This window comes from Otolemur garnettii, unplaced genomic scaffold (assembly GCF_000181295.1).
Source record: "Otolemur garnettii isolate 467f Iridium unplaced genomic scaffold, OtoGar3 scaffold00026, whole genome shotgun sequence".
Taxonomy (NCBI): domain Eukaryota; kingdom Metazoa; phylum Chordata; class Mammalia; order Primates; family Galagidae; genus Otolemur; species Otolemur garnettii.
The window spans coordinates 8,384,141-8,395,081 of record NW_003852421.1 but is presented as its reverse complement, the minus strand read 5'-3'; the positions used below and the strand labels follow the sequence as shown (position 1 = coordinate 8,395,081).

Here is a 10,941-nt window from a genome sequence, read left to right as displayed (position 1 = left end):
AAAAAAAAAAAAAAAAAAAAAAGAAAGATTTGTTGAATGGTATTTGACAACTGGAACACTGAGTTGCACACCCAATGAAAATGACATTTAGTGTTTTTTCCCCTTTGAGGTAGTGACTTTTAGGGTCTGAGGTAGGTTATCCAGTCACCTTCAAGTATAGCTAATGGACCACCTGGTGAATAAGATTCTGTCTTCACAAATGTCTCTTCACAGCTATTAAATGTCTACTTGAGATAAAAAGTTGAGAGGAATAAATGACAAGGAATGGAGGTGTCAAAGTTGGATCTCTGAAAGTCAGATTGGGGTGAGGGTGAGCAAAATTTCTTAGTTGTATGTTCAAGTTGCAACCATAACTGTTCTTAGATATTTCCTACAAAATCGTCTTTGCTTTCATGAAAAGAATAGACTTTAGTAGCAGAAAATTTCACCTTTGATACCATTTCTGCCATTATTTTGCTATATGGTTGTGGAAAAATTAATAAAGCTCTCTGGGTATTTGGTTTCTTAAATTAGGAAAATTTCCCTTAATTCTCTGCATTGTTATTAGGAGAAAATAAAATATTATGTGGGCAGCACAGAGTGCCATCAGTGATACATGATGACCTGTGCCAAATTGTTATCAACTTGGAACCACTGTGGCATCCTTTCCATTCTCCTCTGCATTGCAGGGGATAGACTTGCAGCTACACACAGTTATAACAATCCCTTTCCCCATATGCTTCCAGGCCAGAGTTAGCCCATGAGATGCATTGGCTGAGATGTGGAGGAGAAGAAGCCATTGTTCTCCGACGGCATTGTCAAACAGATGTGTGGGAGTTTGCAGATGTGAGGTTAACAATAGCTTCTGGACAAGCACCTGGAATCACACGCTTCACCCTACACGCAGCTCAGGTCAATGGTGGCAGTTCATGGAGAGCTCCCATGAACACCCTCCTCTAGCAGAAGTGCCCTTGATTTTCACTGCCTTACCTTTCTCAAGAGCTGTTTATGCCTCAAAAGCCTCCCTTGTTGGAATCCCTGGATGGGCTTCTGTTCTCCAGAGTGAACCCTCATGACACACGACCATAAAATCCATGCTTCCTTCTGATTCATGTGCACAACTTTTAACTCAAGGAGAAAGGTTTCCATTCAAAGGAAACAAGGTCTTGAGTGGTTTCTGTTTCTGGCTGTAAACTGGAACAGAAGCCTGAAAGAAGTTTTTCATGACAAGACATCTAAAATGGTAAATGAAATATTTCTTAAAACTCTTTTTAAATGTTTGGTGTACAGCAGGAAAGTAATGGAAATTCCCCCAATGGTAACATAAAACATAAGGAGAGGTACCAAAAATTGTGAGATAAAAGAAATATTTGAAGAGGTAAGCACAGACTATTTCCCACAGTTTGTGCAAAATTAATCTTCAAATTCAAGAAGTGCAAAATAAATTCCACTCGGAACTAAGGGTGGACAGAAGCCACTTGTGTGACACTGCAGAAACCTTAGATCAGTGGTTCTCAACCTTCCTAATGCCAAGAGACTTTAATACAGTTCCTGTGGGTTGCGACCTCCAGGTTGAGAACCACTGCCTTATACAAAAATGAACATCCAAAGAGCAATCAGATTATTAGGATGAACTTCCTAAGGAGAAACCATGGTTAGACTAATGGATAATTTCTTTTGTTTAAATTTCAGACTTGGAACTAAGGGTACAAATGATTAGGTTACATTGTTTGAGTTTGTTAGGTACAGTCCAAGTTGTAGTTGAGCCCTTCACTCAGGGGGTGTGTCATATACCCTTACGTTGTGCTCTTTAGGTGACAGCTTATCAACCCCCCTTTCCCGGCTCCCCCCTCGAATTTAATTTGAGTGTGTTTGAATTTAACTGTGTTGTTCTGTCATGTGGGCCTGTAGTTGTTCATTCACTGGTTTCATATCAGTATTGAGTACATTGGATGCTGGCTTTTCCATTCTTGTGATACTTTAACTTAGAAGGAAGTTCTGCCAATCCATTTAGGTAAAAACAAAAGATAGAAAGTCTCCATCTTTCTTTATGGTTGAATAGTATTCCATGGAATACATATATCATAGTTTATTTATCTGTTTGTGAGTTGATGAGCCCTTGGGTTGTTTCCATGTCTTGGTGATTGTGAATTGAGCTGTGGTAAACATTCTAGTGCAAATGTGTCCTTAGACTAAAATGATTTTTTTTTCTTCTGATAGATACCTAGTAATGGGATTGCAGGATCAAATGGAAGGTCCACTCTTAGCTCTTTGAGCTTTATATTTCTTTCCAAAAAGGCTTTATTAGTTTGCAGTCCCACCAGCAGTGTAAGAGTGTTCTCTTCTCTCCACACCCAACATCTGCAGCTTTGGAAATTTATGATGTGGGCTATTCTCACTGAGGTTAGGTGATATCTAAAGGTAGTTTTATTTGTATTTCTCTGATGATTAGAGATGATGAGTATTTCTTCATGTGTTTGTTAGCCATTTGTCTGTCTTCTTGGAAGAAGGTTCTATCCACGTCTCTTGCCCAATATAAATGAGATTGTTTGCTTTTTCCTTATTGATCAGTTTGAGTTCTCTGTAAATTCTGATTATCAGCCTTCTGTCAGATTCCTAACATGCAAAAATCTTCTCCCAATCTGAAGGTTGTCTGTCTGCTTTCATTGTTGTGTCCTTACCTATGCAGAAGCTTAATAATAGCCAATTTCTTAACAGCAACAAAGAAGCCAGTGGATGGAATAAAAGCATGAAAATGTTGAAGAAAATCAACTATCAACTGATTTCATCACTGAAAAGATCTTTCAAAACAGGGGCAGAAAAAAGACATTTTTGGACACATGAGGACAGACTTTCCCATTCACAAACCTTCTCTGAAGGAAAAGCTGATGACTATACTTCAGAATAAATACCATCTCAGAAGGAAGTTTGGATACCAAAAGTGAGGCAAAGCAATTTGTCCAACTTTTGGTGATTAAACAAAAGTACTGAACAAAAATAGTCTAAATTGGGAGAAGAGTGGTTTGGATTAAAGCATCCTAAGGCCCCCTTGGATTATTGGTAGGGAAGGGCTAGAGGCAATGACTGACACGAACCATTACTCAGTTAAATAAGCATGCTGTAATTTCTAAAATAACCTCTGTCATAATAAACACGAGAGTATATGACATCTATAATTGTCAGAGATGAAATATTGACTAGAAAAGGAATCTGAATATGAATTCCTGGTCAGAGGCTCTTTGGACAATAGGGAACACTGAAACTGGAAGTGATGTGGTGCCAATTTGACCAGTTGCAGTTCCTGTGGGAGGCAGCTTATCAAGAAAGGCCTTTCACGCAGCCTTAAGTCATCTCTCTGCTCTTGACCGCACAAATCTCTACACTACACAAGCAGCTCCTAATTGAGCAATTCCAGTTAACAAGGTAGACTTTGAAAGGGTATTGGAATCCATTTGAAATGCAAAGTTTCTAAAATACTCATTTTACGAAGAAAGAGACCTAATGATTAAGCAACCCATTTTGCTTATCCATTTATTAGGGCCAGGAGCCCTGTTCCCTAAGGCTTATTCTACAAGCTTCTAAGTAATGATGCTAAATTGTGATTATAGATGAATTTGGTAGAGCGCTCTCCTTTCTGATGCTGGGAGTTGTCCCTGGAGGAGAGGCCCATTGGGGTTTTGGCAATTAAGAAAAGCTCTTGATCATAATGTGATCTCTTGAGGTGTTCAGCTTGCGGGCCTTCAATGCCAGGGAATGGAACAATTAAGCACCAGTTTGTATTTCTCTGTATCCCAGTGCACGCTGTTTATGTAGCGTGTATATTACTTAAGTGCCAGGGTTAGGCTTTGACGTGCCCAGCACTGCTCGGCAGGCTTTGCTGTACATGTCAGCGAGGGAGGTGTGCACACAAACTGACAGAAACACCCAGGACTACTCACGAGGAGAGGGTGAAATGCAAGTCCCGTTTGCTAACTGAGATTTCCCCCACTTAGATGTTAAAGCAGAAACCAAACTCTTGGGTTTCCCCGAGGCCTGCACCAGCTACCTAAGGCCTCAATGTGGAGACTCTGCCAACACTGGGACTGCTTTTATCTTTCTGTCAATATCCCAACCTCTTTTAATTCTTGGGAACTAGACTCGGTCATCTTCTTCCTAGTTGAGGCCTTACTGGAAGCAGAAGGGCAGCCTAGCACTGGGTCACTCCTCTAAGGCCCATTCTCTGGCAGGCGACCTTTGGAACTGACTACTCTATTAGAAGATGAAAGTAAAGATGTGGAAAGAACAACTTTTCTTCCTACCACCCGAAGGAGAGGCCAGCCGCAAATCATAAGGTTCATTTTCCTGAGCCCTGCCCTGACCCTCACAAGGAATTCTGAGGGTGACACGGGTGGCCAGTTAGGAGTTTCCTTCAGGGCAGTTTCCTTCAAGCTGCTTGGGAAAGAAAACAAGTATCCCTGTCAGAGTGGAACAGAGCCCAGGGCCCTGCCCCAGACCTGAGCATCTCCCTGATCTTACTCTGCTCATTCCTCACATCCCAGTCATCAACCATCCCCACATTGCCCAATTCAGGGCTCCCGATTCTGCTCCTTCCTGCTCCCCCCTCAGCAGCACTGGGTCCAGTGGACTCCTCCTCCTTCTCCGAAGCTCAGCGTCCTTGGCCCCCGTGCAACGACACCTCCCTTGTTCTCCTCTTCTCTCCATGTCTGCCTGGCTCTTCCACCTGCCTTCTACATGATGGCATTCTTCCTGGGCCCTCTTCTTTGCCAGTGCCCATTCCCCTGTAAACCCACGTCTATTCATTCCTGTGGCTTTTGTTTTCTCTATGTGCTGAATCTCCAGCTCCAATCTTTGATTTCCAGATTTGCATCTCAAACTGCCTACCTGACCTTGCTGCTGCACACACATCTGCAGGCACGTCCCAGGTATCTCTGAGTCAACATGTGAAGAACTGAACATAATATGCTCTCACCACTAAACCTGCCCTGGGCTTCTCCAGCTTAGGGGAACCAATATCCTACCATCTTTCCAGTTGCTCAAGACAGAAACCAGCACTGGCCTTGCCATCTCCCTCCATTCCACCTCCTCATCTCCATTCTGTTAGCTACTCTTGTCCATTCTGCCTCCGAAATAGTTTGCAAATCTGGTCACTTTCTGGTTCCACTTTCTACTTCCATGCTTAACCCCAGTGGCTACATTCATTTCTCACCAAGTGATACCTCCAAACTGGTCTTCCTGATTTTATTATCAATCTTATACTTACAACAGCAAAATAGATTAGAAAATATTAATCTTTATTCTAACACTCTGCATGGGGCTTCCCATTTCCTTTAGAATAAACCTAAACTTTTTTTTTTTTTTTTTGCAGTTTTTAGCCAGGGCTGGGTTTGAACTCACCACCACTGGCATATGGGGCCAGCACCCTACTCCTTTGAGACACAGGCACTGCCCAGAATAATCCTAAACTTTTTACAGCCAATGAAACCTTTGTAACCTTCCCCGTGCTTAACACTGCAGATGCCAAATGAATACTCTCTTCTCCTGGCATGCCATGTTCTAGCCATTCCAGATTTTCCTCTCCTTCTGCAGCTTGTGAAGCTCTTTTCTGCCAGGACCTACCAGGACCTTTGCACATGCTGCCCACTTGCCCACAATCCCCCCCATCTGCTTTTCCATAGCTCTTTCTTATCCTTTAGGACTCAGCTTAACCATGGCCTCCTCAGAATGGCCTTTCCTGACTGCCTTCCATAAACTAAGTCCATCCACTTGTATTCGGACCCAGAGATTCCTGTTTGTTTTTCTTCACAGAAGTTATTAATATTAGTATCTACATGTTTCCAAAATCTAATCCATTAGACTGTAAAGTCTACACAAGAAGGACCACATGTTTTTTTTTTTACTATTTATTTATGTTATTTTTTTTACCTTTTAATTCTCAGTATCTCTCACAACTCCTAGAATGTGGTGAACATTTAATGATTAATGCTTCAGAGAAAAAAAAAAAATGAGGGCTTCACCTCTTATTCTAGCAGCTTCTTTGTGACCTTGACTGACCTCCTTGACCCCAGAGTGGAGTGTGCTGGGGCCAAGGGGCATTGGAAGCAGAAAGGAAGCCTTTATTTTTTAATTTTTAATTTTATTTTTTTGAGACAGAGTCTTCCTTATCACCCTTGGTAGAGAGCCATGGTGTCACAGTTCACAACAACCTCAAACTCTTGTCTCAGCCTCCTGAGTAGCTGGGACTACAGGTGCCTGCCAAAACACCCAGCTATTTTTAGAGATTGGGTCTTGCTCCAGCTCTGGCTGGTCTTGAACTTGTGAGCTCAGGTGATCCAGAGTGCTAGGATTACAAGGGAGAGCCACAGTATCCAGCCTTAAGGAAAGCCTTTAGTATCTTAGTGTCTGTGGCTGGCGCTGACGCTTTGGAGTGTTCTTTTGTACAGAAAGTTAAAATGAGGAACTTCCTAAAGGGTTTTCTTGTGTTTTGAAATATCTATGGGACTTTTGGTTGTTATAGCTGGGACACATGGTCAGGCGTCTGAGTTATGTTCAAAGAGATGTGTATATTTTGTTTCAGGAGAATAAATGTGTTCGAGTTGTGCTGGGCTCAAAGGGTATGTTCTCTGGCAGAAACTTTTCAGGCTTACACGGTCCTCTGTCATCACCTCTGTCAGATATTAATTAGGGAACTGTGTGTTCGTGTAGCCAGAGAGAGTTCAAAAAGCCATCGACTCAGAGAAGAAAGGTGGCAGAGTCTGAGATGAAAAAGGGAAATGAAAAAATGACCACGGAGGTACCCAATGAAAGGGGGGTGATCAAATCAAGGGGAAAAGGAGGAGAAATAGTTGAAAAAAGAAAAAGCCTGTTTCTATCTCCGTAAGGGGCCAGTTTTCCTCGTCCTCATGATTGGTGGACTAGCACTGGCTGCTATTTGAGCAGGGGCTCCCGTAGACGGGTAAAGAGGCCAGTAGTGAGTTCATCAGCTGTGGACATGAAACAGAAATCCGAACAAGGAGCGATAAAACATTCTTTGGTGGCTGCCATGGAACCTAAAGTTTTAACAGATCAATAGTAATCAGGGGCTTTCTTATTTTGAGGGCAGAATAAAAAATAAATAACTAAGCCTCCTACAGGGAGGGGAGATTTCAGCATCTTGCCTCCCTTAGCAGGAATTCATTTTCTCTGTGAAAATTCAGATTTGAGAGCTAAAGTGTGTGTGTGTGTGTGTGTGTGTACAAAAACAAAGAAAAACCTTGTGCTTTTTTTTCTTCTTTTGAGTTTGGAAGCCAAAACAAACCAAAAAAAGGTATGATCGTTTTATAGAGGGTATTCTGGAGAGTTCGCCCATTACAAACTGGATAGGAATAAAAGTTTGTGTGTTTTCAACATCTCTTTCTAAAGACATCCACCGAGCACTCCTAAAACCCACATTTTATTATACTGTGGTGAGAAGGAATTTTGTGACCTTTTGAGAAATTTTGTTGGAGTTTTTCCTAAGAAAACCATGATATGGAAGTGAACCAAATTTCTTGGCCTTGGGAAGTTTGTTGCCATGCCCAAGGCTGTGTTCTCATCAGTGCTGATGTTCTAACCAAGCAGACTAGTCGCCGACTTGTCCTGCATGTAAGTGTTCAGATTTTACACTTCCAAACTTGTTCTGCTTTCTGCCCACTTTGGGGGTTGTGAAACAGACGGTAATGACCTCTGGGAAGCATGCTCACCTTCTCGCTGTGCTCAGGCTCTAGGCGTACCCTGAACAGGAGGTTGACCCTCGAAGGTCCTGGGGACTGGACAAGGAACCTGAGACTCAGCCTGGAAGGAAGGATGTGTGATTTGGGAACACAAGGAGTCAGCTCCTGCATGCCTACCCTCAGCGCTCCTGCTTCTCAACCCAGTCCTGTCTCAATACTCTCCTCAACATTGGGCCACATCTTTCCTGAAATATCTCTTCCCTCTTTCCTTTACCTCCAGGCCTTTTGACCATTCCTGTAGAATTGGCCTCGCAAAAATGCACTTCTTTTCCCTATCTTTGAGGCCAGAAATTCTCAACTGGGATTCACTATGCCCTCCCGGGGACATTTGGCAATGTCTAGAGACAGTTTTGATTTTCACAACTGGAGGAGGTTGACACGTGCTACTAGGCAGAAGCCAAGGATTCTGCCCCATATCCTACAAGACACAGGACAGAAGCCAGCACCAAGTAGCACCTACCCTAAAGTGGCAACACTGCAGAGGTTTAGAAACTGACTTAACTGCTGTGGTTTGACATGTTTAATCCCAGATCCTTTGTTCTTCTCGCTCACACACTTTCTTGGGTCCTCTCAGCTACTGCCCCTTCATTAAGTTATATCAACACTTTGATGGCTCCCAATCCTTTGTCACCAGCTAGATTCCTCTTACATAAACTCACGTATCTTTCCTGCTACTGAACATCTCCAACTTACTACCTGGTAGACAGCCTTTTGGTTTTTGTTTTGTTTTGGTTTTGGATTCTGAGCAAGGAAGAACAATGATCATAGTTTTAAAAGTAATCTGTGATATGTAGTTACCTGTTTTTAATGATAAGGAATTAAAAATAATGTTTCTTTTGAAACATTAAAACCCAATTTAGTGGCAGGCTCTGAGATAATCAGACCCTGCTTGAAGTGCCACGAAAGTTGTTGAAGTTGTTAAAAACCCGTGAGTCTTTTAGGGCAGAGAGATTTTGACAGAATGAGCCTTGCCAGAGGAAAGTAGCTCTTTGAGTTAAATAAAGATTTACTCTTTTTCATTGTAGACTTACGGGCTCCACCCAGCTGTCAAACTCTTTCAGATAATGTGCTGTCACATTAGGGTAACAATACATAGAAGTTGAAAATTATTAATTTTCTTTACATTCAAAGACCATACCTTCTATACCTTTCAATGCCCAGAACACTGAAACAGAACTGCCTCTCCAGAGAAATTGGACGATAGTGAATAAAGGCATTTCCCAGGAAAACCTCTTGTCTTTTATGTTTAGGCCTTACCTTTGTCCATTCCCTTCTTCACTGGAAAGACCCCCAGAGTGAGTACATATGCCCCCAACACACACACATGCGCACACACACTCTCACATGCACGCTAACCCTAAATCAGCTGAAGATATGCATTTAGGAAAACCACCAGTGAGCAATGGCCATTCTCCCAGGGCTGCTGGTGAGTCCCTTTGGAATACCCTGCCAGGTCAGTAAGAGAAATTAGAGTCAGGAAGGAGAAAGTGAGGAAAGTGGCCCATTATGGGGTCAGTCACAGGAGGGACTGGAAATTGGCCCTAGGCTTTGTGCTTGCAGGTGCTTTCCAGAATCACTATCACCACCCAGGGAAAGCCTCTGTTTATACACTCAGAGCCCTTTATTGACACCCTGGTGAGATAGTGGAAGGGAGGGGCGGGTGCCCTGAGGCATGGCGTCTCCAAAGCAGGAGAAGAGCCTCAAGCTTTCCAGCTTTCCTCTTTCTTAAAAAGAACAATCTTCTTCCTCCAACTTGGAGCAGCTTTCTAGAGAGCTGCCCATCTGTCTCTGTCTTTAAAACAAGTCTCCATGTGCGCCATGTAGAGCCAGGCAGAGAGGCATGGAGGAAGGGTGGGTTACAGACTGATGACGGGGAGACATACAGAGAAACTATCCAGCAAAGCCTGGGGCAGGGGGTCTTCCACCTGACCTGATCTCAGAGCAAACGGCTGCAGAGCAGTGCGTCCCACGATGTACGAAGGGACTGGAAGAGGCAGATATATTCCCGATTGTTGGGCTTTAAGTTCCCATATCTTTCTTTTATCTTACCCTTAAGTGGATAGAGTCCGAATCGCCACTTCTTTACCAGGCTGGATTCCTTCAAAGCCAACTAGCTTCCTGCTAGAAGAATGATGCTTTGAGACATTGGTTAAACGATTAACCCAAAGGATGACAGTTGTAGGAGGTAAAAGATCAGTTAAAAATCCTCTTCAGAAGATTCGGAAGGTTGTTATTTACCCATCTGTCCAGTTCACAGAAGAGTTCCTCAACAGTAGGCTTCTCTTCCTTGGTCCACTGGAGCATTCCTTTCTCTTTCTGGGTCAGGAAAAACTAATCACTTTTCCTCCAATGTTTTATTATAAAAATTTTAAAGCAAGGTTGAAAGAATTTTATGGTGAACACCTGGTCACCCATCACTTCCACTATTAATAGTCCACTGTTTTTTGCTTTATCATAAATCTATCCATCTTTCCATCCATTAACTCATCTTGGTGCAATTCAGAATAAACTGCAAACATTGTTCTTCTTTGCCATGAATAGGACTTGGTTTTTAACTTCCTTCCATTTCCAGGCTGGGCAACCTGTGTGAGGCCCCCTAAATAGACAGTGGAGATCAAAGAGGAGCCTGTGAATCCTCCCATGGGTGGTGGATCTCCCCAGCCCCTCCTCCCGTGCATTTTAACACTGACTCTTTAATTACAGCTGTGCCTAGCCTGTGCACTTGAGTTCCTAGAAAGCAGAAAACAGAATTTAAACACATCTACTTCTCTTTAAAGACTTCGGCGTTTGAAACTGAAAAGACTCCTGTAGGCAGCACAGCACAGATAGAGGAGTTTTTAAAAAAGAAAAGCCTTGCGGAGATGTAATCTCTAGAGTCTATGGGTTCCTTTCTGGATTTCCATATCAGATTTACTTAAAGCCAAACCGTACATTTAATGATGAATGTAAGGGATATAGAGAATGCAGAGGGTCTCTGCTTTGGGATATAATATGTTCCCCCAATTGTGTTAAGGACCATCACCATCGTCCTGCCTTGCAGGAAGTCAGAGGCAGAAACTGCCATGGGACACTCAGAGAGAAGTGAGATAAATGTTTGTAGCTGGGAAATGGATGGTATTATCAAGACCAGAGATTGCTTTACTGGAATTTTCAAAATCACTATTACTGTGTGTCTTCACTGCACGAAGTTTTCAAGCTTAAGGAATGTGACCTG

The 10,941-nt window shown here is 42.7% G+C and overlaps 1 protein-coding gene across 1 annotated transcript in view; it reads left to right on the top strand.

Annotated features, from left to right (window-relative positions):
• The window catches only part of ADTRP (androgen dependent TFPI regulating protein), a 61,403-nt gene that overhangs the window by 26,275 nt on the left and 24,187 nt on the right, over nucleotides 1–10,941 (top strand). The window lies entirely within an intron of this gene.